Below are 6,430 nucleotides of genomic sequence, written 5' to 3'. Positions count from 1 at the left end.
GCCTTGCGGACCCCACGGCCCAGTTCGGCTGAGACTCGGGCAAAACTGGGTTCCCGCTGCTCACTGCGCGCGCGGAGCACGAAAAATCCCTGCGGGAGCCGAGCCCGCGTGCGCCGTGGGGGTCCCTGGGCTGCAGCCCCGCAGTGTGTGCAGGGGACGAAGGCTCCTGCCGTCGCCGGCCCAGCCCGGGAGGGACGGTGCTGTGGCCGGGCGAGCTGAAGGAGCCATCCCTCCCGCCAGAAACACTTCTCACCTGATTTTTAAAAGGAAAACGTGGCGGGATCATGCGAGGCGGGAGGGGAGCGCGGATCCGTTACATGGGCTCCTGGGCGGGCCGCGCGGGCTGGACTCGGAACCTGGAGGCGCTGCAGGAGATCATCATTTCCTATTTATTCCGGGGAGAGGGGGCTGTTGTGAGGCTAAAAGGATGTGGACACCCTGGATAAAAAACTTCCCGAATTCCACGTCCACCAAACGATCCCAAGCGAGTCAATGACACATTCCCCCCCCAGAAACGCTCATCTGGGCGCCTGTTCATGTCAAAAATCGTGGACACAGTCAACAGCGGGGGAGCTGGTCACGCAAACAACGGTACTCATGACGCTGGAAAACCACGCACCCATTTTTTAAAAATGTTCTTGGAGAGTGTTTGCTCTAGAGCAGCGGTTCTCAACCTGTAGGTCGCGACCCCTTTGGGGTCGAACAACCCTTTCACAGGGGTCGCCTAAGACCATCAGAAAACATATATAATTATATATTGTTTTTGTGATTAATCACCATGCTTTAATTATGTTCAATTTGTAACAATGAAATTGGGGGTCACCACAACATGAGGAACTGTATTAAAGGGTCGCGTCATTAGGAAGATTGAGAACCGCTGCTCCAGAGAATGTGTATTGACATGAAGAGTAAAAATCACTTCACCAAAGAGTAGGAGAGAGCTTACCTCATTTTCTTAAAAATTGAAATAGAGTGCGTACAGACAGACTGAAGGGGAAAAAATGTTAACACTGGTTATTTGGCGCTATTCAAGAATTTCCAGATTGTTTACCATACCGAGGATTTGGTTGGTCTTGATTTCCCCATTAAGATTAGATAGCTTTACAAATACAAGACGGAATTTGATTCAGCTCTTCCCAGTCTGAAGTGGTGAATCACTGAACTTCCGAACTTCCAGTAAGCAGAATGAGTCCATCCGTTTCGTGGTTGCACTTTTGCACAGCGCTGGGCACGGGAGATGCACCGTTGAGTTGCTGGCTGGCTGTGCCATGAAGCTCAGTGTGAGCACCTGGTGGTCCCTAACCGTCCTGAAAAGGGCTCCCTAGCTGGTTTGGCGCAGGGGCCTGCAGACCCAAGGGTCCCAGGTTCGATTTCGGTCAAGGGCATGGCATGTACTTCAGTAGCAGGCTCCTCCCTGGCCCGGGCCCTGGTGAGGGCTCGTGCAGGAGGCAACCAATCGATGTGTTTCTCTCACATGGATGTTTCTCTCTTTCTTTCCCTCTCCCTTCCACTCTCTCTAAAAATCAATGGAAAAATATCCTCAGGTGAGGATTTTTAAAAAAAAGGGGTGGGGGGCTGGCCCCTTCTCTTTGCCGGGTGAGGTATTGATACAAAAACCATGTGCTGACCCACTGGGAGTTTGCAAGACCCCAAATAAATCACAATTGCCCTCCGTGAGATGGACAGCATTGGGTTTGGGAGACTTGCATGCAGGACAGCATTCCGTGGAGTGTAAACAGCAGGCGATGGCCCAGTGCCTGTTGAGGCGCACACACGCAGAGCCTCTGGCCTGATGGGAAACCATAGAGCTGCCACCAGAGTGAAGCATCCACCACTCTGCCCAGAACACGCACGTGTGGCGACCGCAAACATTTTCAGTGATGGTTTTCAGAGATGGAGCCATGTTTTAAATGGTTGCATTTGTAAGAGAACGGCGCAAACACTCGCTCCCCCCCTCCCCCCGAAGGTAACCCCTGGGGCCTTGGTGGGAACCAGTAGAGCAGCTAAGCCCTGTTCACACAAGGCGGGTGCCCCACAGCGTCAGCCAGGGAGCCCCTCGAGCAGCCTGCAGGGTGGGTGGGCGGGCAGCCTGGGCAGCCCCTCTACTGCTGCGGGGTGGGGGGAGGGGTTCGAGTCACACCGTGATGACCTGGAGAAGGCACCTGTCCTCAGAGTCCCCCTCACCCACGGCCTGCCTTCTCGTTAGTCCTCGCTTCTTCCCACACAGGAGGTGCCAGGGTTAGAGTGACAAGGCCGATGCACTGATGACAGAGCCCCTGTCTTCCCGGCCGGAAAAGGAAACGCATTCACTGCAGGAGAGTTGACGTCAGGGAGTGGGGGCTGCTGCCCCCGGAGCCAGCTGCTCTCTCTGGCAGGAAATCCGGAGCCGAGGCCTGGGCCTCGCTGTCTGGGACTCACTCCCTGACCTGAAGACCCCGCCGGAGCCCAGGGAAGGCCCTCCTCCCCTAGCGAGGGTCTCCCCCCAACCAAGGGCTGTTGGCAAACTCCAGAGGGAGGAAGCGGCGGCCAGCCCACCTCCTGCCTCAGCGGTGATGGGAGACTTTCCTGCGCCCCTTGGACTCGGGGGATGATCCGCTGTTTCAGGGGAGCACACTCTGGTTTCATAGGGACCCCGGGACTCAGGCTGGGGTGCAAGCAGCCTCAGCCGCTGCCCGCCTCTCCCCCAACTCTTCCACCTGGTCGCTGCCTGACTCACCAGCCAGCCTTTTTAGAAAATATATATTTTTATTGATTTCAGAGAGGGGGAGAGAGAGAAACATCCATGATTAGAGAGAATCATGGACAGCTGCCTCCTGCACGCCCCAATCTGGGGAGTGAGCCCGCAACCCGGGCCTGTGTCCTGACCGGGAATCGAACCGTGACCCCCCGGTCCATAGGTCGATGCTCAACCACTGAGCCAGGCCGGCCGGGCAGCCTGACCTTTTTTTTCAACCCCTGATGTTCGCCACACACATTTCTGCCTTAGGATCTTGTGTTAACTGTTCCCTCTACTTACAGGGTCTCCCCCCGTTCCTCGCATCCTCGGGGCTCCCACCTCCCCTAATAGCCTTCCCGGGCCCATAACAAGGTTCTCTTTCCTCCCCACTCTCTGTGATCTGATCCTGTTCATTGGCTGATGGCCGTGCGGTTGGTCTCCCTGCCCCACCCCACCCCACGTGAGGCCTCAGCCTCCTGAGCTCCGAGCGCCCAGGTGGGGCCCTGGCACCAGAGTGGGCTCCACAGGCGCCGGCTTCACCGATACACACGGGGCAGGAGCTGCTCAACTCCGGAGCCTCCCGGCTGCACGGGAACTGCCCCCTGTGTGCCTTTCCACCGAGGGTGGGGACGACAGGGGGCTTGGCCACCGGAGGTTTCCTGACCTCGACCTGCTGCACAGATCAGTCTGCAGAACTGCTAGCTCAGGCCTGCCTCCCTGCAGGCCCCGGCCCTTCTCCTGCCTCGCTCTCCCGCGATGTATTCTCCCTGCTGAGCCATGACTCTGGTCTCGTCCAGGCCCTGATACCCTGTCCCTAAAACTAAGACCTGACCCAGCCTCCCAGACATGAGTCATGGCTCTGTTCCCTCAGAGCAGGGCTTGGCAAACGTTTCCTTAAAAGGCCCAATCGCCTGGGTTGGTCTGGCTCAGTGGCTAGAGCGTCGGCCTGCAGACCAAAGGGTCCCAGGTTCAATTCCAGTCAAGGGCATGTACCACGGTTACAGGTGAGATACCCGTCGGGAGCCGAAAACCAGGACTACAGGCTTTATTAGGGGAAAGAGACCTGCCAGGCTGTCTCGCAAGGGGAGGACAGCAGCACGTGCAGAGGTGGGCACGCCTTCTGAGGGGCGGAATGGGAAGGGGTGGGGGCTCAGTGAACTCGGCGTGCGCTGATGGGTGGCTTAATGCATGGTCCACAGAGGAACAAGGGCAGAGGGTATTGGGCAGGTGTGGATTGGCAGTTCAGTGTATGGTCCATATAAGGTACCTGGTTAGTCACTCGGGTATTTCTGGGCTGCAGGTTACGTCATTCTCTGCCCACCCGTTGCGGGAAGGGAGGATCTATCCGCAGGTTCCTCCCCGGCCCAGGCCCTGGTCAGGGCTCGTGCTGGAGGCAACCAATTCTCGTGTTTCTCTCACATCGATGTTCCTCTCCGTCTTTCCCTCTCTCTTCCACCCTCCCTAAAAATCAATGGGAAAATATCATATCCTCAGGCGAGGATTAACAATAAAAATAAAGAAATACAAGTTCCAATAGTAAATATTTTACACTTCATGGTGAACGGCCAAATGGTAATTACTCAACTCTGGAGCCAGAGCAGCCATGAGCAATACCAATAAATGTGGCTGTGTTGCCAATAAAACTTTATTTACAAAGACAGGCCACCAGCTGGTGCACCGTCATCTTCCTTCCTCCACTTTGGGAAACAGCCTTCCCCCAGGTGATCTGACACTGAGGTCTTCTGGCTCCGGGGCCTGAGTCAGCGGAAGCGGCGGGGAGGCCCGAGGAGCAGAAGGCTGCAAAGAGCAGATTTGCCAAACACTGAAGCTCCCATCAACGACCTCCCCTGAGGGGTGGGGGGCCCCCCAAGCTCCTCGCACGTATCATTCCATCTTTCCAGGGTGGAAAATCTTGTCATCTGCAAAACAAAACCCCTATTGCACAAGGGCTCCCCCGCCACAGGGAGGCCCGGGCGCAGCTGGCATTTCATTAACAAGAAGCCAGCGCCCGACTTTCTGGAAGTGCATCCTGGGCAGAGCCTTGGGTCACTCCTGTCCCAGGGAGATGAATGCAGCTCTCGCTCCCAGGGCAGCTCGCCTCTTGTGGCCTGGCCGGCTGCCAGGCGGCCCGGCGCGAGCTGCTGCCGCCTCGGACCCAGCGGCCGGGCGCGGGGAAGCATGGCCTGCGGCCTCTTATGTCCCAGGGAATCCCGACTCCCTGGGACCCGTTGGGGTGGCCAGGCCAGGGGCTGGGGGTGCCCTGGCAGCACCTTCCCCTGCCCAGCCCCCTGAGTGAGATGAAGCGAGAGGCTAAGGGTGACCCAGGCTAGCCCCTGCCCACACATCTCCAGGGGGCTGCCAGCCACCCACCATGCTCCCCAACTCCTGGGCACAGGGCCCTCGGGCTGTCCAAGGCACCTGACCACACAGGTGTGCCAGGTGGAGTCGCACCGCAGGCTCCCCTGCGCCCGGGCCTGATGGCGTCCGTCCCTGCCCAGTGTGCAGCGTGGCAGCCCCGCTGATGGGCGCCCCGCCTTCGGTGCCGGGTTGTGCTGGTCGACCTGACCCTAGGAAGGCCCAGCCCTCCACCCAGCAGTGCCCAGTCCCAGCACGCCCCGGCCCCCGGAGCTTCAGGTGGCTCCACTAACACCTCCGACCCAGGATCAGCCCACCCAGGGGCCGGGTTCCGGGGCCTTCGCATGTCTGGGACGGAGGCCCGTGCTCCCTGCCTGCCCACGGGCCTGACCGGAGCCCCTCGAAAGGGAAGTAGCTGATAATCAGCCAAATGAGCCCTTTGGGGAAGTTTTCCGCCTCCCCTTGTAAAAGCAGGGCTCCCAGGAGCGGTCTGTGCGCGCAAAAACCGAAAAATGCCAGGCAGGTCCGCCTCCCCCAGGACCTGGGCGGCTGCCACACTGCAGGGCAGCCTGCCCTGAGGAAGTCAGAGCTGCGCTGGTGTGGAGGGAGGGCACGGGAGAGACCCCCCAATGTCACCCCGGGAATCTCCCCCTGTCCTTGATGGTGACCCCCCTCCCCCCGCCACTCCTTCTGACCCACGTCTCTGCCTTGCCCAGATCAGTTTGTGGCAAAGTGTGTACCTCACGATGGGGAGGAGCCTGAGACCGTCCTAGCGGTGTCACCCCCTGGCCTGGATGGGGGGCGCCTTGGAGGTCCTGGTGGAGATGCCACCGCTGCAGGAAACCCCAGTGCCAGGGGCTCCCAGCCGCCCTGGTCCAGTGGGCAGCCCCTGGCTCACTACAGGGCACTCCAGGCAGCTGTGTGGGGTGCAGAGGGGAGGGGGGTTTCTTCCCACCAACGCTATGCACCCCACCAGCCCCGGCTCTCCAAAGGCATCCGGGCCCAGGGCTGGGCTCCCAGGAGCCAGCCACACTGCCACCCGCCTGGGCTCTCCAGCTCTGGGCACTGCCACTTCGGCCCCGGGCACCGGGCCAGGCCTCCTCTGCATGGCAGCCCAGATGGCTTACCACAGCCTCGCTTCCCAGAACTGCCCGCTGCCTGTGTCTGTTCTGGGCACGGGCAGAGGCGCCGGCGGGCACAGCACCACTGCGGCTGATGGAGACTCCTACCCCAGCCCCGGGCAGAGCAGCGCTGGCTGGTTCAGGGTCAGGGGAGATAACGGACTGGAAGCAGCTCCCTCTTTCTCTACCCGCTGCACCCCCACCCCCACCCCTGGCCCCAACTCACAACTTGGACCAG

Source organism: Myotis davidii, unplaced genomic scaffold (assembly GCF_000327345.1).
Source record: "Myotis davidii unplaced genomic scaffold, ASM32734v1 scaffold991, whole genome shotgun sequence".
Taxonomy (NCBI): domain Eukaryota; kingdom Metazoa; phylum Chordata; class Mammalia; order Chiroptera; family Vespertilionidae; genus Myotis; species Myotis davidii.
This window is presented reverse-complemented; position numbering follows the sequence as displayed.